This window comes from Ambystoma mexicanum, chromosome 5q (genome assembly GCF_040938575.1).
Source record: "Ambystoma mexicanum isolate Mex_15411 chromosome 5q, UKY_AmexF1_1, whole genome shotgun sequence".
NCBI lineage: Eukaryota > Metazoa > Chordata > Amphibia > Caudata > Ambystomatidae > Ambystoma > Ambystoma mexicanum.
The window spans coordinates 1155406037-1155431724 of NC_090933.1; the positions used below are offsets into that span (position 1 = coordinate 1155406037).

At 46.1% G+C, this 25688-nt stretch overlaps 1 long non-coding RNA gene across 1 annotated transcript in view; it reads right to left on the reverse strand.

The window, feature by feature from the left end:
• Window positions 1-25688, reverse strand: part of LOC138497935 (uncharacterized) — a 53652-nt gene that overhangs the window by 5046 nt on the left and 22918 nt on the right. The window contains exon 3 of the long non-coding RNA XR_011278671.1: window positions 18773-18878. This is a non-coding gene — a long non-coding RNA (uncharacterized lncRNA). The remainder of the gene's footprint in view (window positions 1-18772; window positions 18879-25688) is intronic.

Here is a 25688-nt window from a genome sequence, read left to right on the forward strand (position 1 = left end):
CACATGCTGTGCATAGACTAGCGAGCAGTACCCGGAGTTGGCGGTGGGTTATGAGAAGGAACAGTAGAGAAAAGGTGTCGTAATACTGCCTGTCCCACCTGGGAGTCAGATCTAGAGTGTGTATCTAGACAGTAGTGTTTTGTAAAGGTGTGCACAGAACTCCAGGTAGCCGCTTTGCAGATGGACTCAAGGGGAACATTTGCAATGAATGCTATGGATGCCCCCGTGCCTCGAGTAGAGTGTGCTCTTGGCCTAAAGGGCAGTTCTCTCTTAGCAAGAGTATAGCAGAGAGTGATGCATTGAACAATCCATCTAGAAATAGTGGATTTTGAAACTGCATCTCCTTCTCTTCCTGCTGCCACCGAGACGAAGAACTGATTAGTCTTCCTCAGTGGTCTGGTTCTTTCCATGTAGAACATGACCGCTCTGCGTACATCTAGTGTGTGCAGAGTCCTTTCTCCCAAATTGGAAGGATTTTGAAAGAACGTTGGTAGTTCTATAGATTGGTTTACGTGGAATTTAGAAATAAATTTCGGAGCAAACCTAGGGTGAGTGCGTAGAACCACTTTATCTTTGTGAACTGTAACGAAGGGGTCTAGAATAGAAAGAGCCTGAAGTTCACTTACTCTCCTGATGGAGGTGATAGCTATTAAAAAAGCAGTCTTAAGCGTGAGGTGTTTAAGAGATGCTTTGTGCATGGGTTCGAATGGAGAGCCCATGAGTCTGGTAAGTACCACATTAAGGTCCCATCCGGGAGCTGGGTCAGCTATCGGGGGGTGTATTCTCTTTACTCCCTCCATGAAGGCCTTTATAACAGGGATCCTCCACCACGACACTTTGAGTTGGGAAGTGGTGTATGCAGAAAGTGCAGCTAGGTGGACTTTAATGGAGTTAAACACTAGACCTGAATCCAATAGGTGGGTCAGGTATAGGACCACATCTGTGGGAGAGCAGTCAATAGGGTTGATGCTTTTACTCCTGCACCAGATGACAAATCTTTTCCACTTGCTAGAATAGCAGTGGCGAGTGTTCGGCTTTCGGGCTTCCCCGAGGATGTCCATGCATCTTTGCGGGAGTTGTAGATGTCCGAACTCTATGATCTCAGGAGCCAAGCTGCTAAGTTCATGTTCTGGGGGCATGGATGCAGAGTCCTGCCTTTGTCCTGAGACAGCATGTTGTACGGGCAGGGGAGTTTTACTGGGGGTGGTAGAGACATCTCCATCAAGTGAGCGAACCATGGTTGCCGTGCCCACATTGGGGCCACTAGTATCATGGTCACTTGTTCCTGGTGCATCTTGTGCACCACTTTGTTGAGAAGGGGAGTCGGGGGGAAAAGCGTAAACAAATTTCCCTGACCATTGCATCGACAGACCGTTCCCCTTGGATTGGTTCTGGGGGTACCTGGAGGCGTAACTTAGGCATTGTGAGTTTTCCAGGGTTGCGAACAGGTCTATATCTGGGAATCCCCATTGTGTGAAGACGTCGAGGACGATGTCTTCGTGCAGGCGCCATTCGTACTCTTTGGGCAGGGGGAAATCTCTGCTGAGACTGTCTGCTAGCAGAATGAGTTCCCCGGGTACATGTAGTGATAGTAGGAACATGTCCTGTTTGAGAGCCCACTTCCATATATTCTGGGCCAGCTTGGACAGGCCTGGAGAGTGGGTGCCCCCTTGCTTGTTGATGTAGTACATGGCTGTGGTGCTGTCTGTAAGGACCATTACTGTTTTGCCTTGTAGGTGTTCCTGGAAGGCTCTTAGCGCCTTGAACACAGCTAGTAGCTCCAGTAGATTTATGTGTTTGGATGCTACGTTCGGAGTCCACACTCCGTGAGCAGTCTGATGGGATAGGTGCGCCCCCCATCCTGTGAGGGATGCGTCTGTGCTTAGAGTGGCTTCCGCCGCGGGTGTGGCAAAGGGTTTCCCTTTTTCCATGTTTTCCTTTGTCCACTACCGTAGCGAGAGAACTAAGGCCTGCGAGACCACAACTAGAACCTCCCATAGTCCGCTGGCCTGACACCACTGGCTGTTGAGCCACTCTTGCATTGGGCGCATGCGCAGGCGCGCGTGAGGTACCAAATAAATACACGCCGCCATCATTCCTAGCAAGCGCATTGCCTTGCGTACCGTCACCTCTCGACCGGTTACATATTGAGGGATTTGAAACAGCATGTTTTGGACCCTCTCTTTGGAGGGGAAGACGAGGCCGTCCTTTGTTTGAATTAGAGCCCCTAGGAATTGCTTGATTTGACTGGGGTCTAAATTGGACTTCTTTTCATTGATGGAGAAGCCCAACTGGAACAAAAGGTCTACTGTCTTTTGGGTATTGGAGAAGCATGTTTCGTAAGAATCCCCTGTTATGAGCCAGTCGTCGAGGTAAGGGTAGACTGGGATGGACAACCTGCGCAGGTGGGCCGCTGCCACTGCCAGCACCTTCGTGAATACCCTTGGTGCTGATGCTATGCCGAAGGGTAGCACTTTGAACTGGTAGTGTTTGCCCTCTATCATGAACCTGAGGTATTTTCTGTGCGCTGGCAACATTAAAATATGAAAGTATGCATCTTTCATGTCCAATGTTGTCATGTAATCTCCCTGAGAAAGCAGTGGGATTACTTCCTGTAAGGTTACCATACGAAACTTTTGGGGTTTGATAAACTTGTTCGCTGGGCGCAGATCTAATACAGGGCGCATGGTTAGATCCTTTTTGGGTACAAGGAAGTACACTGAATAAATACCTTCCGTTACCTGAGATAGAGGCACGACCTCTATGGCTCCTTTTTCCAGCAGTAGTTGTACTTCTTGGAGAAGGATGGCAAGATGTTCCGGTGTCATGCGACGTCCCCTCGGGGGTCTGTAGGATGGGGAACTGTTGAATTCGATACAGTATCCGTGGGCTACGGTGGACAGTACCCAACGGTCTGACGTTATCTCCTCCCATGCAGGAAGAAAGGATGTTATCCGGCCCCCGACCGGTGTTGCATGGGAGGGGACGCGAATCTTCGCGTCACTTGGAGTTGTTGGGGGCTTGGGAGCCTCTGGGGGTGGATCCCCGACCCCTCCCTTTGCCCCGGCGTTGGCCTCTTTGGCTGTACTACCCACTATTGGTTTGGTAATTGGTGGCAGGGTATTGCTGATGTTGATTTTGTTGTTGGTGTTGGCCACGAAAAAAGCGTTTGTTGCCATAGCCGCGCCTGGTAGTGGGCTTAGAGATTTGGTCAAGAGTCTTGATAGTGTCGAACTCTTTTTTAGCCATCTCTAGGGCTTCATCTACCGCTTTTCCGAAGAGGTTAGCGTCCTCGACAGGTTTATTTATCAAAGACGCCTGTGTCTCTGGTTTAAAGCCTGAGTTGCGCAGCCATACATGGCGCTTTAGGAGTATTCCTTGTACCAAGGAACGTCCTGCTGTTTCTGCCGCGTCCAGAGAGTTTTTAACAATGCTCTGGTTCACTTGGGTTCCTTCGCCAATAGTTGACAGTAGGCGCGTACGTAAAGGCTCCGGTGCTTCCTCGGCGTCTTTTCGCAGTTTGGCCCACTGCGCGTCTGCGTAGCTTGCAAGCAATGAATTGTTGTTGGCAATTCTTGCTGAGAAGGCAGCCGAGGAAGTAACTCTTTTTGCAAGGGCATATAGCCTCTTGCCCTCCTTGTCAGGGGGTGCCTCACTGGTGGAAAGTGGTACCCCTGCCCTCTTTCTAGTATTAGATACCACTAGGGAATCCGGAATGGAATGTCCCCTAATGTAGAGGGGGTCTGAGGGTGAAGGAGTGAAAAGTTTTTCAATCCGTGGATTGACCCCTCTGATCATTGCGGGAGTGGACAGCGAAGGTATGATCCTTCTCTTCACTGAAGCGAGGAGTGGAATGGTCTGGCTGACCGGGGGTTTTTCTTTAATCACTCTTTCTACAAAGTCCAATTCTGGAGAGAGTTCCCCGGTGTCGAGTTCGAAATGCGTTGCTGCTCTGCGCAACAGTGCATTGAACGTGGGCTGATCGTCAATTGGAGACGTGTTCCTAACTGGAGAATTGTCCGGAGGAGTTAGGTTTAGGACATCAGTGTCGGAATACACTGATGGTGATTGCCAGGGGTGTGAAGGTCCCTCTTCTGGGTGAACCCCGAAGCCTTCTTCTATAATGTCTGTTCTGTCTTCCAGACATTCCTCCTGGTTCTGTTCTTCATTGTCCATGAAATCATCTTCCTCCTCGAAGTCTTGCTCCTCCCCAGTGAGGTCATATACATCTTGGAAGTCTGAGGCTGTGTCCTGCTGGGGATCGACTAGCCTCGGATTTTTGGCCCTGGGGTCCTCCTGAGGCCCTTCTCTGGTCCTCTTGTGAGTTTGAGAGGCCTGGGTGGTCATGAACCTTTCCATCCTCTCCATACAGAGGTGGAGTCTTTCCATTGTTTCATGGGGTACCCCAGAGCGGTCTGGCGGGGGAAACATAGGGGTATCTAACTCGAAATGGCTCGACCTCTCCCAAAGCGTCGAGGAAAGTGTCCCGTCGCCCTCCGAAAAACCTTCAGGTGAGTCGGGAGACTCCCTGACTGAAGGGGGGTAGTCCCTGCTTCCCTTCGGGCTTTTTCGGCGTATCCTTTAACTGATGCGTAACGCTCGACGTAATCTTCGGCGTACGTTTTTGGGCGTCGGCTACAGCGATCCTTGCTAAGCTATCCGCGACTCGCTTGTCGGCGACTCGTTTGTCGGCGGAAGCTTGAGTTTTCGACGCTATGGGTATCGAACGCTCTACGGCGGTCTGCGCTTTCTGTTGGTGCGCACCGGCCGATGGTTTGGTGGCAGCGCCCTTGTTTGCCGAAAGCCCAGTCGCAGGTCGCGGCTGCGGTTGCGAGAGGGGCTTCGAACCCGAACGGTCCGAGGAGGCCGCCGGTGGAACCTGCGTCTCCTTGGGCGCCGAAGGTCTTTTCGACTTAGTCGAAGAAGAGCCGTGGGTTGTGTGTTTATGTGGATCTTTGTGTGCGTCTGTGTCGCCGGGGTGTTCATCCCCATAAGCAGGGCGTGAGCCGAGCCCGTCGGGGCCGGGGACAGACGACGAAGCGCGTAAGCGCTCCTTAGAGGGGGTTTCGACTTCCGTAGCGGAGGTCGTGTTATCGCGTTCCTCGTCACTGTCGGTGGTAGCAGCGGCGGGTGAACCTTCGGCCTTCGACATCGCGTAGGCCGCCCACCTTTTAACCCTTCGGTCTTTTAGAGTTTTAGGCTTAAGAAGCCAACAAGCCGCGCACCTTTCCTCCTTGTGATCGAGGGGCAAGCAGCGGTTACACCGTGAGTGCTTGTCCTTCCAAGTGAATTTGCCTTTACAAAGTGGGCAAAACCTAAACGGTGTCCTCTCCATAGCCGAGGCAATAAATCGCGATAAACACCCCAAGGGAAAGGAAGGGGAAAGGGAAAGGCATTCTCAGAAAAGACCCAGAGATGTCCCACGACCCCACTCTCCCTACTGTATATGGCCTGCGAGGCCAGGCCACGTGTTCGGCAGCGCCGAAGGATTCCTTCCGCTCGACCCTCCGTCGAAGATTCTTTTCGGCGGAGAACAGCTTACAACTGCGTCGAGGGAGGGATTATTAATATTAGAGAAAAAACGACCAAAGGTCGAGGAGTTGCAATGTCTCTCGAGGAGCTCCGCGTGAAGGCGACCAGAAGCTGGGCGGAAAAAAACAATCTGAGGGACCTCGACGCGTGAGGGATTGTGGGTACAACGCACGTCACTATAGGGATAGTGTTTCAGACACGCCTTGTCGACGTCCCCTTTTCGACTACGAAAAACAAAATGCAATACTCCGCAGTGACCACTGGATGTCGGACCTATGCACAGCATGTGATTCTAAGCAGATTAACAAACATCAGAAATAGCTCTATGGGATTTTCCCATTATTCGAGGCTACCAACTTTAATTATTTAATTCCTATAGCCTCGAACACACCACCGGGTTATTTATTTAATATTAATTCACCGGTTTGTATTTTTTGCCAGAACTCGATTCTAAAATGGCGTTTGTGTTCTCTTCTGTGACTCCAACCCAAGTCGAGCCCTTTGTTCCACTTTTTGGCGGGCTTCTCCACAGAAGCCTCCAAAAGAGGTGCCACTCTGTCTGGGTACCACATGGGGTGTGGGAGGGGGGGGGGTTTAGGCACCCAGGACTGAGTTGCCTTGGCAACTAAAGTCGCACTCTTGTGTGATTGGCCCAAGTGGTGAGCCAGCCGACTCACCACTTAGCATGTTTGATTGACAGCTAGGCTGAATGAATGGGGGTTTCTTGCATAAAAGCAGGGCTTTTGGGACTGGAACTTCAGAAGTCGCCACAGGACCTGATAATCCTAAGAGGGAGAAGCTGAGCCAACCTGCAACGACGACACCACCAGTGGAGCCCTGCTGAACCGTCTCACCACTTCCCCGACGACAGATCTTCTTGCCAGAGAGTCTCTTCCCCTTGAGCTGGTGGGGACAACCAGTTCGCTTTCCTTTTTCGCCTACCAGGACGTCTATTGGTAGAATTGCCCGTGCCAAGCACTCCGGCAACTGGATAGCCACTTACCACTGAACCGCAAATAAGAGGACCGCTCCTTTGAATCGAGAAACTCCGCGGCTGGTTTCTTCCGTGGCAGTACAACGACCTCCTGCTTTCCTCCCCGACAAGATCTTCTCTTCTGCCGGACGACGAAGCACAGACTCGCAACCGCTGCCAGGAACAACTGCCCCCGCTAGAGTGTTCTCACCATTTCAAGGTACTGTGTCCGCCTGGCCTCCCTTTCTATAGATTGCTACAAGGTGACAGTAAATCCTTAACCTTCTAGACTGGGCTGGTCTCTTGACCATCTAACTGGTCCCTTTCTTTTGGTCCAACTCCTTTCTGAACCTTTTTCGAGACTCTTGTGCACTTTTCAACCGTGTGACCTTGGACACATTTTGTTCTGATCCTCTTAAAGTGGATCCGGCTTTCTGGAACTCTTAACTTCACGGTTTTATTCTGCCTTCCTCTCTTGCTGGGTTCTTTTGAAAGTGTTGGGACCTGTTTTTATGCTCTGCCTTTCTCTCCCTTTTTAACCGAATTATTAGAGTGCCATCTGCGTTAAGCGCTCACCGCTGTCTGAAAATAAGTGGTGCTTTAAGACTTGTCTAATATTATCTAAAGGGAGTGTATATACTTGAGTGACTGGGTTTTTGAACTTGCTTGATATTAGTGCCAGTGTGTTTTTATAGCTGTGTTTTAAAATAAATCATTATATATCTTTTACACCAAAGCTCTGGTCAGCGTTTGCTTGTTCTACTGCATTTACCTGCCCTATTGTGTATGCTCTGTATACTGCCTAACTTCTTGAGAGAAGTCTGACTGCTCAGCCACAGCTAACAGGTAAATCTGGGTGGTGCCGACTGCTACCAATTGGGTTTACTGCTAACTCCTGTAGTCTTTGTGCAGTGGTCCCTAAGGGAACTGCACAGGTTTCTGCCTAACACCCATCACAAGCCTCCCAGCTTGTGGCCCAACTATTTCTTTTTCAACAAAAACTAACATTGTGCAAGACTTTACACTTGCCTTCAAGCAGCACTCCAGCTCCCCTACTGCTCAATTGACATTGGCTGTCCTGGCTCCCTGAAACTAACCTCTGACTGTGTTTTGATCTGTTCCTCCAAAAAGTCACACATTCTTTACTTGTGTAGCTGGGAAAGGGTTAATCTACATTGCATGGGGGGAGGCGGGGGTTTAAAAAGTGCATACCTGTTTGAGAAACTTGTAAACCATTGTTTCTCCCTAAACCTTCTCCTTTTTACACCAAACTCAGTATTGCTCTAAATGTACCAGTTATATATAAATGTCCACAGTGTCCTAGTTATCCAAGCCACCTCAGGATGTAGGAAGTGTGTGCGCCATCCCAAATGGGTATCTACCGATTTATTGAAACCGAGAGTGTAAACCGAGAGTGTATATTTTTGAAGTATATTTAAGGATTACATATTTGCTCCCTTCTAAAGAAGGCTTATTCAAACTGACTTTAATAAATCATTGTTTAATCAATAAACCTTGAGCGCAAGTTATTTGGATACTTGTCACTGTGAAGCTCTATGTTGCAACCCTACAGCTCACATTGACCCCTGTTGCGATGAGCCTGGCTGCTCAGTCACTACCAACTTGTGTGGTACATGCTTATACCAAAGGTTGGGTTAACTATTGCCAAGAGGCCAAGGATGGTGCAGTCCCCCACAGGGTATTGCATACAATCTTGCCCAACACCCTTGTTTACCTGTAGAATGGGGTAGTGGTCCATCGCGCCCTTTTCTTGCAGCAGAAGGTGGTGATGAGCATCTGGACGTTGGTGGACAGTATCGAGGTGGTCAGCTGAACTCCTACAGTAACCATGGGTGACTGTCTTCAGCACCCTCGTCTGTGGTAATTTGCCCGCCCCACCCCCATGCAGGAACAAAGTTATTAGTCTCCTGACCGGGGGAGGTATGGGAGGGGACCCGGACTGGCGAGTCATTTTTTAGTCGAGGCCAGGGAGCATCTTGGGGTGGAGTTTCTACCCCTTCCTCTGCCACAGTCCTGTCCTCTGTCGATATTGGACCTGGGCCGTTGCCCCTTGTCTGGAGGACCATGGTGTGTTCCCTGTTCCAGGTTGATTGGGGGGGTGGGGCTTGGGGTGGGGGGGGGGGGGGGTGTTGGAGGGGGCCATTGGTAAGATTGCCCTGAAAGGAGCGGTGAGAGCTACCCCCTCACTGTAGATAGGGTCTTATGATTTGGTTTAGAGACCAAGGTTTCTTTTTCCTTTTTAGCTGTTTCCAAGACATCAACTACTGCCTTCCAACACAGGTTAGCCTCTTCAACTGGCTTGTTAATAATGACGCCTGGTCTCAGGCTTGAATCCCGAATTCTGAGCCATGCGTGCTTTTAAGCACGGTACCTTGGGCCAGCGTTTATCCCACTGTTTCTGTAGCATCCAGGGTAATTTTGAGGATATTGTGATGGACCTGCCTCCCTTCCTAAACAACTGCCAGAAGGCGTGATCGTGCCTGCTCTGGGACTTCTTGCAGGCCCTCCTGAAGCAAATTCCATTGGATGACGCTATAACTAGCCAGCAATGTGGCGTTAGCTATCCTAGTGGAGTAAGCTGATGATGTTATGTATTTTCCAAGGGCATATAACTTCTTGCAATCCTAGTCTGGAGGTGCCTCAGCCGCAGACAAGGGTACTCCGACTCTTCTTTCTAGTTGTGACTACTAGGGAGTGGCATGTCCCTGGATATATAGCAGGTCTGCTGGAGAGGGGCGAAAAAGCTTTTAGACTTGTGGATTTACAGTTCTGGTTTGAGATGGAGTTAAAGAGGGAGTGATGTGCCTTTTGATAGAATTCAATAGTGGTATCGCTTGACTGGTGGGTGGGTGATCTTTTAAAATGTCTCCACAAGTCAGTGTCTTGTACCGCCTCTTGAGTGGCAATTTGAAAGTTTTCAGCAGACTTTAAGACTAGCATTGACTGCCATCTGATCACCAATAGGTGAGGCTTGCCGGTGAGGAGGATCTATACACAGAGTGCCTGATCTGGAGTAGTGGAAGGTGACCGCCATGGTGCCTCACCTACCGGTTGTTCGTCTCGTCAAAGGGATTCTCTCCCAGATCATAGGGGCCCTGATGGATTTAGGTGCCGACAGGTCAAACACCTCCTCATGAGGGAACTGACTGGACAAAGTAGGGTAAGAGTCTTCCTCTTGGTCTTTGGGGTGATAAACCTTTCAGAAAAATCTACAAACTTTGAAAGCTTGTTCATGTATCCCCCAAACCTCTCTGGTCCATAAGGATGAACCAGAGGTGCCTGAAGGAGGAAAGTGCTCTTTTTGAGGACTTGGGTCTTTAGGCGGTCGAGATTTGTCAGCGAGTGTCTTGGATAAGGGCTGAGACCCAACTGAATATTCTACGTGTCCTTTTGGCCTATTTGCACCGAGATGGAGAGGGATTGCGACAGCCCGACTGCTTGTCACGTTTTTTTTTTACTCAGACGTGTTCCATTCACTGCCTTTATGGAGTTTAGTGCCGACACCGTTTAGACTTGAATGCCGGGACGCATGCCGTATCGACAGGAGGGAAGGCAGCAGATCATGGGGGAAATCGGTGGGTTCCATCGAAAGTTGACATACCCGCTGGCGCCTTCCCGACGAGTCCGTCAAGGAGGCGCGTTTGTCATTGGGGTGTTGTCTCCCCATAGCGGAACCGGTGGCCTGACGGACACTCAGAACTTGCCTGTTCCGCAGAGATGTCAATGGCCTCTGCATCGGAGCCATGGCTGTCGCTTACATCTTCGTCACTCGCGGCGCACGTGCCGACTGGGGAGCTACTCTCATCCTGCTGCATGTTGTAGCTACCCACCATTTCGTCCACCAATCTTTATAATCTTCGGACGTAAAAGTTGGCACGACTTGCAGGACCGCTCGTTGTGATCGAGGTTGACACATTACACCTCCAGCGAGTGTCTTTCCATGGATATTTGCTGTTGCAAGAATGGAAAAGTTTAAAAGGAATCCTGTCCATAGCAAAGGTCAAAAGTGACAGCGAAACCAGAAGGGAGAAGGAAATGCATTCTACAAAGGAATCAAAGCCACAGGCCCCATTCTCCCTACTGTATAGGCTTGGCCGGAGGGCCATGGCCACATAGTCGACCGAAGTAACAGTCGCCGAAATCTGCAATCATCTTCGGTTCAAGGGTAGTTGAAGGAATGAGGAATATTAAACGACCAACAGTGGACAATGAAATAGAAACTTAGCAATTTACGAGCGCCACATAAGGAGACCTGGTAGCTGGGTGGAGAAAAAAAACAATCTGAGGGACCGCGACGCGCGAGGGATTTTGGGCAACTACACGTCATGGTAGGGATAGTGTTACAAGCATGTCAATGTCCCCTTTCGATTCTTGAAAGACTAGATGCAATACTCTGCGATTACCACTAGAAGTCGCACTATGCACAGCATTGATTTTAAGCAGATTCACAAGCATCAGAATCTTAGATTATTGCATACACAACATAATAGTGGTTCGTACATCCTCATACATTATGTGCACATTATTGCCATCGTATATTGTGTGTACAATTGCTGTAGTCAATTGCCCGGTTGTGTTCATTTAGCCACCACCTATATACTCGTGATATAAATCTGAGATACTCTTGGTTGTGCAACTAATGTTCCCATTGTATCTCCACATAAATCATGCTGTCTCTAAAGCGTGCACTCAGGGTGGCTGTATAAATTAGAATATAAGCTGCAGAAAAGTGAAGCGAACAGTGTTCGCGTTGCTGCCTCCAATAATGGAATCTGTTGGAAAGAGTGCAGCTATTAATATGCTTTTACGGAGCTCGATCATGACCTCTTATTAAAAGTTCTGGTCGCTTACCTTTCGCGTGTTAGAAAGTCCTCACTCTAGCGCGCACGAAAGCAGTCAAGCATTACTGTTGTGCTGGCTGGATAAGTTACATTACGTTGTCATGGTGATTGTGAGGTGGCAGTGCCTGACTAGATGGACGTATCAAGAAAACATGGGCGTCCATCTTGAGTAGGTCATATTGTTAATAAGATCTCCATGTTATGTTGGAATTACATTATGCATACCTTATTCTATTGAAATCACAGTAACATTCCTGATCTATATTACTTGATGATAAATCCAATATGTGCATTCATTGCTGTGAACCCCTCACCCCAGGTCCCAAGGGCATCATGGTAGGGATTAGGCCCCGGTGCCACTGTTAGGCCAAGTTTGAATGCAGTACCCTCTGGGAACACTACTAACAACTATGACTACAGGTATAGGCAACCCAACCTTCGGTATAAGCTTGTACTACACAGTTTGGTAGCGTGTTGAGCAGCCAGGCTTATCTCAAGAGGGGTAATGTGAGCTGTAGTGGAGTTAGAGATTCACAGTTACAGATATTCAAATACTCTTACACTCACATTTATTAATTGTTTGTGCAAGAAACCGTATCAGTCAGTTATAAAGCCTTCTTTAGAAGGGTAGAATAGTAACACAAATATACTTCAATACTGTACACTGAGTGTATGGATCAAACAAGGCCCTTTTGGGATGGCCCACAGACACAACCTACACCCACAGGTGACTTCAGTAACAAGGGTGCTGGGGCCATTAAAAGTTGGCATACAGAATACTTTCAATAGTTTGTAAAAGTATTAGAACACAAGAAATTACAAATATTCTTAAACAGGACAAATCCTTGCAGATAACAAGAGAAGAGTTATTCAATTCAATAGGCTAAGCCAAAGTCAATGGGCAAAAGTCAGTGAATAGAAAGCAGCACTTCAGGTAAGTAAATGGAAAAGTCTTGGCACAAGTTCTTAGGAGTCTTTGATAAAAGAAGAACCAAATGTAGGGCCACAAGCCGATTGACTTGAGTTGCAGAAGTTACAAGCACTTCCACAGTAAGAGTTAAGTTCTCGTAGGCTAGTTTTACAGTACCTTAGTAAAGAAGAAAAAGATGCAGCTGAAGACTTCTGTTCCTGTACAGCTCTGCAGATCTTACTGATCTCACTGTTCCTGTGCCTCAGTCGTGGGAACAAGTGGGAGGACGTCGGGGTTCCTTGCTGTCAAGGTGGACTTTCCTCACATCTGAGGTCCCGCACTCAACTGGGGGTGGGGGGGGATGGGGGTCAGGCTTGGTCAGTCCTGCTTCGTGGGTGTCCGGGTCTTGGGAGTGGATTGGTCCAACGAACTCAAAAGGGAGAAGTCGTCCTTGCAGGGCTTCTGTCAATGCAAACTTGGTGATTCGGACCTGCAGCAGGGCTTCACCTGGGCAAACCACCGGTCCAGGAGTTGCAGCAGCCGTCTTCTTCGGTTCCTTAGTCCAGTGGTCGACGCTGCCTTCCAAGCCACGAGACTGACCTTTTATTCAGTTCTCTCCCATTCATTCAAGCCTAGCTGCCACTCACCCAGCAGGGTGGCTGTCTTTGCCGGACAGTCAGCCAATAGTCACAGAGTGCATTTGGGTCTCCTAGGAGACCAAGCACAGGGAGTTTCTGGCAACTCCCTCACTTCCTGCCTACCCCGGACACTCTGGAGCCAGAGGCTAGTTTCATCCCTGAAGCCCGCCAAAGGCGTATGAACAAAGAGACCAAACCTGGTTTGGTGCGCAGAGGAAAACTAGAGAAGGACCTTTCCACAAAGAAATGATGAAAAAAGATGAAGACCAGGGACCATTTTAACAAAGGAGGCTCAGCACCATTTTGAAAAACATGGCTCCCGCGATTGAACGTTACCGGAGCTGCGGTCAGGGTACATGTTAGTTCATTGCAAAAGCACTGCCACCAACCATTCTGAGAGGAAAGGATAACATGAATGCTAGATGAGTAACTGCTGGAGGGGGTTGCCCCCCTATTGTAAGACCGGGTGTGCTGGGTCTAGAATTTTATAGGACTAAGTGAAGTCAATTTCACTCCACTGCTCTGGGAAACAGTTTATCCCAGAGAAGGTATTTAAACATTGGGAAATCTGAAAGACTTCCCTGTAGCACTGCACTGAAGGTGCAGTGTGACAATTGTAAAAGATGATGCATATGGAGTTGGTTAGACTACATAACCAAAAGAAGAAAAAAAACACAGAAAACACATTGAATTGAAAGGTTCAAAGGCCCAAAGTTTAGCAAAAGAGCTGGAGGGCGGCTCCAAGGTGGGAGGAATTGGCACATTTTTGAGAATTCTCCTTAACAGCCACACCACGCGTAGTGCCTTGACTGCTTGATTTCCTTATAGCGCAATACTAGCAGAGCCTCTGACAATTTTCACAGGCCTTCAAATGAAGTCAGCACAGGGTCTGTACCAGGACCAACAACCTCTCGCAGTCAGCAACATCTCTTCACAAATCCCTGGTAAATCATCACTCACTCGATTTACCAGCCTTCACCCCATGTTTGATTACAATAACACTTTTATTGCACCGGCAGAGTACCGACTGCTGTACTGCTCCCCCGCGCTACGGTTCGTTTCATCAAGCCCGTTGGATTTCCACCAACAAACTCCTGAACTCAGACTTCACAGGGTAAATAATATATACTCCAAGGACTTGCAGCGTACTTTCTGGACTTTTTGAATACAGTCTGTTAGTAAAATACACTAATCTAACTCGATGTTCTGCTTTTTTTCCTTCTAGCCATGCGGTTACCATAAAAGTAGCCGGAATGCTCACCAGCGCATTTTGTCTTACTTATGGTATGCCGCACCAACAAATTTAATCTCGCGCCTAAAGCGAAAGTGCAGCATAACCCTGCGCTTTCATTGGTGAGAAACTTTCCTATAAAAGCAGACATTAGAAACTTTATCAATGAAGACTCCTACCCTCCTCCAGCAATTGATTCCAACAAAGCTATGAGCCAAGTCCTTGTGTCGTTTCCCTTCCTGTCACTAAACGGAGCCATCCCTGCAACTGACTCCAACCTGCTGCTGCTCTCAGACTCAACCATTAGAGCATGTGCTACTCCGATCGCATCTGAGATTTTCCTGACACTGAACGTCCCGACTGACCCCATATCATCCCATCAAGCCCCCGCCATTATTCATACAATTGACTCCTCAGCAATCCCGATGCTTTACTCCCAAGTTAGAAAACATCATTTAAACTACGAGTCTCCAAGCCCAGACCCAACCGTCAAACCCACTGCGGAGCTCTCCTCTGCCTGCACAAATGCATTCTACTTCACCTCCCTCCTTCCACCAACCGGCACCTCAAACCTCCACTCAATCCCATCAAATTAATCTACCATTAAGACTCTGCAAGTCGGCCCTTTTTACCAATGAAGAGCCACCCAATAACTCAATCAGATTTAGATTCTTCAATGGTTGCTTCATTCTCAAAACCGGCTCCTCGCCCATCTTTTGGCTTTCCAGCAACTTCTACTCATGCTATGGAAACTTATTGCAGTCAATGCAAGCATATTTACCCTAACAAAACAATTTGAAGTCCTAGATCGGAAAACCTCATCAGATGCTAATTATTTTACAATCCTTAAGTGACAAAATTGACTGGATAGCTTGGAAATTATCACCAACGAATTATAATCAATCTGCAGCGGTTAATTCACTGATCTTGGAATCTTACAATTTACCACCTCAGATGATGCCAGAAGCTAGATCAGAGAGTCCTACGAACACCTTTGTCTATTTACCCAGCTCAGTCATTGCAATAAAATCTCCTTTGCGATTGCAGACTTGAACCCCCAATTCCAAGTCAACACCACCTGAAATTTTGCAAACTTCCAACACAGAAGTTCCTGTATATATGTTCTGCCCAGGCAATGAGACGGGAAACTCACTTCACTGAGCTGTGCATGGACCCTAATAATGAATTAAAAAAATAAAAATATATGAATAATCTAAAATTCTGGCCATGCTAATGGAAAAAAGTTGCAATAAAAAAAAAAACAAGCATTTATTGGTAACATCTCGAAGCTAGTCACTGCTCAATCCCCACTGCCTTCGAATCCTATTGTTGAACACAGCCAAACCCTCCCTCGTAAACCTCATCTGGCATCATCGCAAGGTAAGATCAGCAGCCATGCTACAATGTCCAATGAACTATATGATAATGTTTCACCTCCGATTGAGGTGCAATGTGAATCTGAATTAAGAACTGTTGAATCAGTTTACCAATTCAATAGCAATAACGGAGATTCGATCCAATGCCATCAACCCTAAGCAGAGGTTTTCCATCAACCTGAAATTTGATGCCTTGCCATTCAGAACTTCAGATCAGAAACGGGCCGATTCCATTAGTACAATTAACCAGCCCACAGGCGCTCTCACAATGAACCAAGGTGCTCAAACCCATCCAATCTCCTTGGGGAACTGTGACTCACCTCCAACTTAACCCAACACGAGTGATCCACCAGAGCCTCCGATGGAAAGAAGTGCAAATCAAGTGAACCAGCAGTCCACAATTGCAATGAGGCTTGATAATGAGATCTATTATGATGCTTGACATGAGACTCGACCCTTTACACAATAGATTAACACTATTAACAGTATTCAACTTTATTCCTGCTCTTGAACTCATACGATCAGATGACAGATTCTATCAAATATCCCAACCCCCTCAAACCAAGACACTGTAGAAATGATCATTCTATCCAGGATTGTGAAAAACAGTCTGGCATGAGAGACAATTTAAAACTACTGGGTCTCCAACTGTAAGCACCGTGTAGGCCACGCCCGACCCCCAACAAGCAGCTCTGCAATGGCCTTTGGAGGTTGGCACCAAATCCCTTTTACAGCCTCCCGAGCAACACTGTTGCAAATGTATGAAGGGTACTGCTTCCACAAACCTGCAGCCAATGCAAGTAACCGAACCAAGAGCAAAAGGGACAGGGTGCAGCCAACATGGCCAACCTTTATCAGCAGTCAATTTTTATTTGGCAATCCTCCAGCAATTTTGGAAAGAATCTGAGGAATGCACAGGGTCACCCCTAGACAGCATATTCACCAATTGGCTGGCCTACGCCAGCCCACCAATATCACACCATCTGGGTACAACGGTTTTGGCAGCCAGCTAAAAAAGCCAGCATTAAAAAAACAGTAAAACTCAGATCCACTCACACAGAATATTCATTGGGTTTGAATGCAGAAAAGCATATAGGTGACTTTAAACCACTGTAGAGGGTACATAGCAGGGTGTAGAGGGTACATAGCAGGGTGTAGAGGGTACATAGCAGGGTTTAGAGTGACCCCATTGGAGTATAAAAGCCCTTTGAGGCCTGTCTTGGTCCACACAAAGGAATGAACACAAAATGCAGTAGTACTCAAATGTAATCTGGTCATTGCATCGAATGCCTTACCATCGAAAAAATTGCATAAAAAAAAACATTGAATGCATTTTTTTATTTTTAAAGGTAAAGTGTTTAGTTTAATTATAATGGATTAAAGGTTAAACATTAATGCACCCCTGGTGAAGCCAAAACAAGATTACAGCTGCCACCAGCCCAACCTACACCACACGTGTAGCGTGATCCGATCACCCTGGGACAAAAATGAGGTGTACAAAAAAAAAGCCCCCCCCCTTTCCCAATAGCCCTACGGGATACCATGAGACAGCCGAAAGGGCCACAGTAACAGGGTTATTTCAGTAAAAGTCCCGCTGTTTACAACATTAAAGGGCAAAGAGCCGAGCAAACCTTAGGTTTAGGGGCCAAAAACTGAATTGGTTCCCAACAGCATGCACCAACATGTAAAGCATCTGAAATCCGCTGCTCATTTTTCTGACTCAGCCACATCGTGGATCAGTTCCTTCCTGGCCAATAGAACTACGAGGGTCTTCTCTTCTACTGACTGCTGAACCCTCCCCGGTACCATGTGGGATTCCACAAGGCTCTTGTGCGTCTCCTACGCTATACAATGCCTTTACTAAGCCCCTATTAGACATACTGGACTACCTGGGTGCTACGTATACTAACTATGCGGACGACACCCAGATACTCATTCCAATCTCTGGAGACTATGCAACTGACAGCAAAACCCTCAACGAAATCTATTCAGTGATACAAGCATGGATGGCGCAACATGGTCTTTGTCTAAATGACGAAAAACTGAGCTGCTAATCCTTGGTACACATGCCAAACTTAAACTAAACACTGCCTTCAAATCATTTACTATAGATGGCAACTCCATCACCGTCACCAACAATACCAAAACACTAGGCATTTACCTTGACGCTACCTTATCCTTCTCCAAACAAACCAATGCAGTTGCATCAGCTTCCGCATATACATGCAAACTCATTACTGCTTGTAGACCGTACCACACCTAATTGCATCACACTTCCTAGAGCGCTAGTTCTGTCCAAAAATTGATAATTGTAACGCCGTCTACTTAGGTACGAGCAATAAAAACATTAACAAGTTACAAGTAATTCAGAATAACGCCATCAGGGCTGTCCTTAACATCCTGAAGAAAGTACATATCTTGGAGACCAGACGCAAGTTGCGCTGGCTCCCGGTTGAGCACAGAATATCGCTTAAAATTCTTGCTCTAACACACGAAGCTAGGGCCAACCTCGTTCCAGCCTACCTTATGAACCAACTCACCTCACACATGTCCTCAAGACCATTTAGAGCGGCCCAAATGAATACAATGTCCATACCGAGATTCAAACTCCATAATTCAGGAGCTACTAGGTTCCCCGTACTGGCATCTAAGCTATGGAACACACTCCCTGCGTCACTAAGATCTGAACCCTCTTTCCACTTATTCAAGCGTAATACAAACGCTGGCTTCAGGACATGGACACAATGACAGTCTAACTTCTTTAGATTCCTGTTTTTAGTCTTCTTTGCTGTACTTAAACATTTATTTGCTTATCATTACTGACTTGTCTGCTATTTCTATAACTCTGTAAATTGAGCCCGAGTCTCCTGCCTGGTCTCAACCTCTTTTCCTTATCTACTGTATTTAACATTCTGTAACCTATATGCAAGTTGATGCGCCCGGTTGCCCATGGGCCTGGTTGCGCTTTACAAATAAACAAAATACAAATAGCCACAGATGGTGCTTGGAGATGCAGGAGGAAAAGGTTGAGTCAAAAGATTCAAAATGTAAATCATCATTTTCCTTGCACAAATAACCAATTTTCAGAATGCAAACACCAGTAATGGAAGAATTACCCAGAAAAGTACACACGGACTGTCTTAATAAAACGGTACGCATTTTCCTTTGTAATCACTACCTAGTTTCAAACGCACTGCTATATTTTACAGTTCGAGACAGTGTTACATTTGCAAAAGGAAACATGGTCTACCTTTTCTGTAGTATACTTGGCAAACCCCAATGGAAAATTCGATATCAAACGTTGATCAGCTTAAGGGTGGAAAATCACTTTCGGAGCCAACACGTCCATCCTCCTGCTGAACAGAAAGATCATGAAACACTAACGAATACGGCATTAGAGAATTAAGGTGAACATTTTAAAGTGGACTTTGACCAAATGAGTCATTTATTATTATTATGCTCGTAGCTAATGTACGACTTTGCTTTTAATATGTTAACTCAACCTTGCCATGAGTCACCTCTTTACTCCATCTGTGCATCTGCATTTTGCCAATGCAAGTTACGACAAGCAGCTACACATTCTACACACTCGTGTTATGTTCTAGTTAGATGTGTAATTAAGGCACAGGAAACGTGAAATGGGCGTCGAGTTTCAGGAACCGACACAATGGCAAACATCACCAGGCAGGAATTTATCTGTAGGTTTAGGGCAGGAATTTATTGCGCATTTAAGCCCCTAAAAGGATTCGTGAACAATATACCAAGTGCAAGCGAATGTTGCAATGTTTTGACTGAAAAAAAAAATCATTCTTTCGTAATGTCACGTTAACTAGAATACACAATATCCACAGAGTATCGAAAAACTACTCTGTTCAGCAAAATGCACATGTGGCCTCATTTAGATATGTGAAAGACTTAAAGACTATAACTATGGTCCAACGTCAGTCAGAAAATAATCAAAAGCCACACGACCGGAAACTGCAGCTAGACAAGACTAGTATTTTGCAAGTCTAAATTGAAAATGTATCGTTACCTTTGTGATGTGCTACATACCTCTAGACAAAGTCATAAGGAAACCGACTTCACTTCGCCCTCAAGAGTCTGTAATAAGCCTGTAGAAGCAAGGGTCGACAAGGGATACCCTATGTGCATTCTGGCTCGAGGAAATTGCGACTGCATTCTTTTGCTCTAATTAGATTGGTCTCCAACATCATGGCTGGTTCTGGGTACCTACTTCCGTCCTACCCCTCTGTTCTAGGGTGGTTTCTGCAGTTAAGCTTCTCCTATGGGTCCACACCTTTCACCCCAATCAGGCATGTCATTTTGCCAATACGGCCTGCAATTCAACAAACTGCTTTAGGTTCTGCTTTAGGTTCCCCTTATGCCCATCATTTCTCCTAAAATGTAAAGTACCCAGAAATAGAATTGCTACAATCATGCTTTGTCCTACATGCAGCATTATTTGTCGAAGCATGTTCTGACGTCTCAAAGGGAAGAATAAGGTATAGACAGCAGATAAACAAGTGAGTGGGTTGTAACAGAGGGTAATAGGCCAGCAATAGATCTTAAAATAACCAGGGGAGGGAACAGTGGGTATCAGATTGCCCAGTCTAAGGTTAGGTGTGGAGGCTGTATGGACCTAGGTGTTAGGAAGGAGCCATTCATTCAAGAAAATTCCTCAACTCCTTCCTCAACTGTGCAAAGGGGGGGGGGGGGGGAGCTAGATGTTGATGGGCAGGAGGTCCCAGAGTCTTGGGAAGTAGACGAAAGGCTGTTTTTGTTTTTTCCTTAAGTCTGCACATGTCCTTACTTCTGGTGGATCGTAGGTCCCCCCCGAGAGACAGTTTCTCAGTGAGGTAGCTTGCGGACTTCAGGTTGATGGCAAGATTATAGAGGCTTGCAGCGGGAGGCAGTGCAGACCGAAGAGGGGTCGAATTTGCAGAGTTCTTTGACGAGTCGTGCTGCAGCATGCAGGACACATTTAAGGGGAGCCAGGGTAGTTGCTGGAAGACAAATTGTGGGGTTTTGGCAAACTGGACCTGTAGGCGCTGGTGGGATTGGATAGTCCGATATTTGTTAGTTTGGCATGTTATTTTGTCCAATTACTACACTCTGTCACTATCACTTACCATCACCAAACATGGTAAATCACCTCTCCTGGGTGTCACAACATGCTTTGTTTGAAAATCGCATTGGTTTTACTCCAACTGGTTTTGTTTTCTAAATACTCGTTTCAATGTATGCAAAAATGTATGAAAATGATTATCATCAAATACTAATTGATCTTCAATATCACCACACTGGGCACAACGTATCACTACCACACCAACTCACAAAATCACAGCCTTGAAAAAGACTAAGGTTGAAACGCGCGTCGGCTGTGTAAAGTGTCAATATGTTAAAACTGGCACCTCTATGTTTAAGATTGAATTTCATTAGTGCTGTTTAACTAAAGAAACAAACCACTTGTCTAACACAAAAACAAATCGGACTCATCCATTACCTGACAAAGCTGCCAAACTAACAAATATTGGACTATCCAATCGCACCAGCGCCTATAGGTCCACAGTTTGTCAAAACCCCACAATTTGTCTTCACAATCAGGAACCCTGGAGTTGGTTCCTTGACAAACCAGGACTTAGGCTGCAGGTTTGACGAAGTAATTTAACTAGAAGTGCGCAGGAGTGAGGGAGTTCCGCCTTTCAAAAACTCCATCCATGCTCAAACTAGTTGCTGGAAGGCCTTCCAAAAGGGCGTTGCCACCATCCAGCTGGGAGAAGACCAAGGCTTAGACAAGTCAATTTTTCGCAGCAGAGACAGTTGGGACTGAGCAGTTTGGGTCTTCCTTGCTATGTGCTGCTTGAAGGAAAGGTGTCAGTCGATGTCAAATCCAAGGGACTTGGCGTAGGTGGCCAGCTGGGTTGTGAAGCCCTTGCTGTGCATAGCAGAGTGTCCGGTCTGGATGTCCGGGTATTTTGGTGTTGTTCAGCAGTAGGCACTCAGTCTTGGAGGGGGTTGAGCTTCAGGTAAGCACTGGACAGCCAAGACTGGATCACTGAGAAGCAGGCCATGAGCCTGTGGGGGTCTTCGATGGAGGGTATCTTGAGGTATAGCTGCGGGTCATCTGCGTATTGGTGGACGTTGTATGGAGCAAGGAGAGTTCCATGTAAATATTTAAGATCAGAGGAAAGGATGGATCGTTGCATGACCTTTATCAGTGACGCTAAGGTAGTTTGTTTAAAATGAGCAGTGGAGCTTTAGATACGTTTATCAGTGTGCTCTTCCAGAAGATCAGATAAGAAAAAAGGGAGGTAGTGAAATGAATTAATTGAATTCTACAATTTATTAGTTCACATACAAAAAGTATTTAAAACAATGGCATATGCCGTCCTGGGCACAAAAAATATTGTATATAGATCACAATACTTTGTACATATTTCAGTGGGTTAGTACAATTCAAGTGACTGTGATTTTATGTATTGCTAGTAATAAGGCAGTACACAAGCATGTGTACTGCCTTATAATACACTCTGTGGAGGACATAAGGGATGACTGTGGCATACTACCATACCAGACTACCTTAACTTTTGGCTGCTTCTGTTCTAACCCAACCATTCTCCCCAAGTGCCAGCCTTCAACATTAAATCTCCCCATTTAATATTACCAAACTCTTCAACTGTCTACACGTTTGCGCCTTTATACAGAAGAAATGCTGAGCTAGGCACAAAATACCTCATGCCTGTGGGTACGATTTATTTGAAAACTTCCAGCCATCACCATTCAGTTTTCCCACATACTGGTCTACGTCCACCCTATCGACCCAAAAGGTTAATGTGACAAGTCACTGATGAGGCACCACCCAAATGGTCTCTACCTCAGTTAAAGAACATCCATTATTAGTAATATCATGCTGTGTGAAAGGTGTGGTCAACAAGCTTTTTCAAACAACCAGTCGGGGGCAGCAGATCACCATACTTGTTTAATACTAGACTTTTCAACAGCAAATATTATTAGCCTTAGATGATGACCAGAAGCAGGCACACCTGGCATACTGACCATATTAGCCTAGTCAGGCCTTTCAGGAGGTACTGGACTACAATATATATATATATATATATATATATATATATATATATATATATATATATATATATATATATATATATATTTTTTTTTTTTTTTTTAATTGCGCCGAACCCACAGGCATCAGGGCGCATATTACCCCATTTAATATTATCCACTCTAGTGAACCCAAGTTGAATTACTGAGAAGGATAGGCACAGGGAGGCTCGTCTGATGTTCTGTACCACAGTGGTATTCAACCATCAGAAGATTAGAATGCTGAATAAAGACAAGCAACTGACCCAGTCCTAGTGCTCCTGGCCTCCCAGAGTCAATCTTTCCTGAAATGCCACCTATTTCAGCATTCCTCCAATCAACGATCCTCACTGTAATCACATTACGAAAGATGAAAGCAGGCCTAGCCACGTGTCATGCTTGACTCTTCCCCAGCTCTAAAGGCAGGTGCTTCCTGGCTACACACTTATGGTATTATTTCACCCATATACAGATGAAAGGCGAGTCGTGAACCGGCTTCGGCTTTAGATAGTTACATGGACCAGCATGATATAAATCCTCCCAATTTTAATAACACATTCCACCTGACCTTTTAGTGCCATACTGATCCATCAAAGGCAAGCACATTGCATCACTTTTCCACAATTGATATTATCTAACCAGGTATTCATTCGATAGCTCTCTGAGGTTGAAAAGATTGAGCAAACCAACCACAAAACGTGATGGCTTCAACCCAAGACCCTTCCGAGTCTCACAAGTATCAGGTTGTGTCGTTTTAAAGCCACAATGTCACTCACAACATTGAACTCAATTGAGCCAGGGCCATCTGCCATTTCACATTCTAGACCCCCAGGTCAGCTGAAGACGTTGCTGGAACTAAAAAGGGTAACGTGGCTTTCACAAGATCCTTGCAGAGATCTAGCACAAGACAGGCTAAAACACGATGCATAGACACTAAGCACCAGCCAATGCTAGACCGACATTTACTGAACTATGTATAGTGTACTGTAGCACGAGAGGCAAGTCAGCATAATGCTAGCAAAGCTAGGCCACGAAAGGTCAGTCAGAACATACAACATGTAATTAAGGAACGATTTCTTTCATGGACAAACTCTGGCAGTTACTAGTAGATTGTGGACCTACTGTTCAATGTTAATTCATTGTACACGTAAATAACTGCTTTAGAGTAGCAACAAAGAATCACATAGCAGCAGATTCTAGAAGATCAGTTAATCCAACTAGACAAACTACAAAGAAACCCTCATTTGATCAGAGCTGTTAGGACGGTTTGTTTCCACCGTTTCCTGCCACCAAAGAGTTTTGAATTAACCAACCAAAATAAAACAGCCATACGTTTGCCAAACTGTTTTGCCCAACATGGGAAAATGTAACGTTTAGGAAGGTGGGTATTCTATAAAAACCGTTTGGGCTTCAAACTAATAAGAACGTGCTAAGGAAAGGGCGAGGCCCTAGATAATGATCCCTTTGTCGCCGATTCAACTAAAGCTGCATTCCAAGCAACAGCAAGGAAATAAATGGCCATGCTGGGGCTGGCATGAAGGCAGCCATTAAAGACGGCTTGTCTTGATCTAGTGCCAGGCATACCCTGAATTGCCTTTTAGCATACAGTTTGTATACACAAAGAATAGTGCAGACGAGCCCGATTTAAGCACGAGCAGTCAGCGCCTCCAACAAATTAAAGACTGTCAAAACATAACTATTACTACATAGAAAAGTAGGGATTTCAAACCAGTGAGCTAGCTAGACTGCTACAAAGAGTGCAACCCTTTAAGGAAGGCCATTATGTCACAATGTGCTTTGTTTTCCCTTCAAAAGTAACTCTTTGCCCTTCTAAAGTGCCAACAATTGCCAAGTGCACCAAGTATTTACAAGATCGATTTTTAGTTTTGACCTCAAGGGTTTGAGAAAAATAAAATAAAAATAGTAATGTAGGTCACATAGGTTTTGACCTGATTTTTCAAGTATTTATTGGTCAGCACACCGAGTTCGTTGCGGGAGCCCTAAAATGCAGGACATTCCTTTAAATTACATCGACCCATCTCCATACTGGCTCGTGCAATGCACACACCAATGATTTCAGGATCTGTGAAATTGCTCATTATGTGCACCTTCTTCGCCCCTCCACCTGCAAACTACTATTTTCTTTACTCTCTAAACACCACCACAAAATAAATACAATAAAGTATCCCGCAGCCAAATGCAGGTAAATTACTGTGGGGCCAGATAGGGAATTTCATTGGGTGCAAATACCCGATGCTACATACAAACACGTAAATCAATTTTGTACACCGATATTTTTCTTTAATTCCCCAAATCCACGTGCACACTTTCTACGATCGTCTTGTCGTATTCCCCCCCAATAGACTTAAATCTCCATTTTACTCCATTTTGGAGTTGTGTCACGCACTGTTCCTTGGCTGTAACTGCAGGAATCCCTTACATAAACTCTGATCCGGAGTTTGGTGCAGTCCTTGAAGGCAGGAATCTAGGAATTTCATTGTCCCATCTCGAAATCAACAAAACAAGTGCGAACCCTGACGCACTCCTGCTTATACAAAAAAATTCAGAGAAAGTCCTTTAACCTTTTAACTGCCATGCCACCCCCCCACCCCCCATTGCCAAGGACTTTTTTTGGCGATTTTGGTATTTCGCCATTCAATGTTTGCTAACGTTTTCTGTTTCATTAACAACCTAAATGCCAAGGATTATCATCCATGGCAACAGGGAGGTAATCAAAGGACGTGATACCTCACCCTTGGCACGTAAGGGGTTAACGAAACCCCCAATCCAGAAGGATAAAAACAGCACAAAAAAAAATACACACACTTTGCTTTTAGCTACATCAGTTATTCAGTTCGAGCCCTTCGGTTTCGACTCTTCCCCAATAGACTGCTTCGCCTTCAGTCCACGGGGTGCCTGCGGGGACCGCACAGGCATTTCTTCAAAGGAACACCTGTCAACCGTCTCAGGTCACGTGTTGTACTACCGCTCTCCACAGGCAACTCCGCGGTCTTCCAGCCAATGGTGGCAGAAGTCAAGCATCCGAGGGTCTGATCTGAACCATCCGC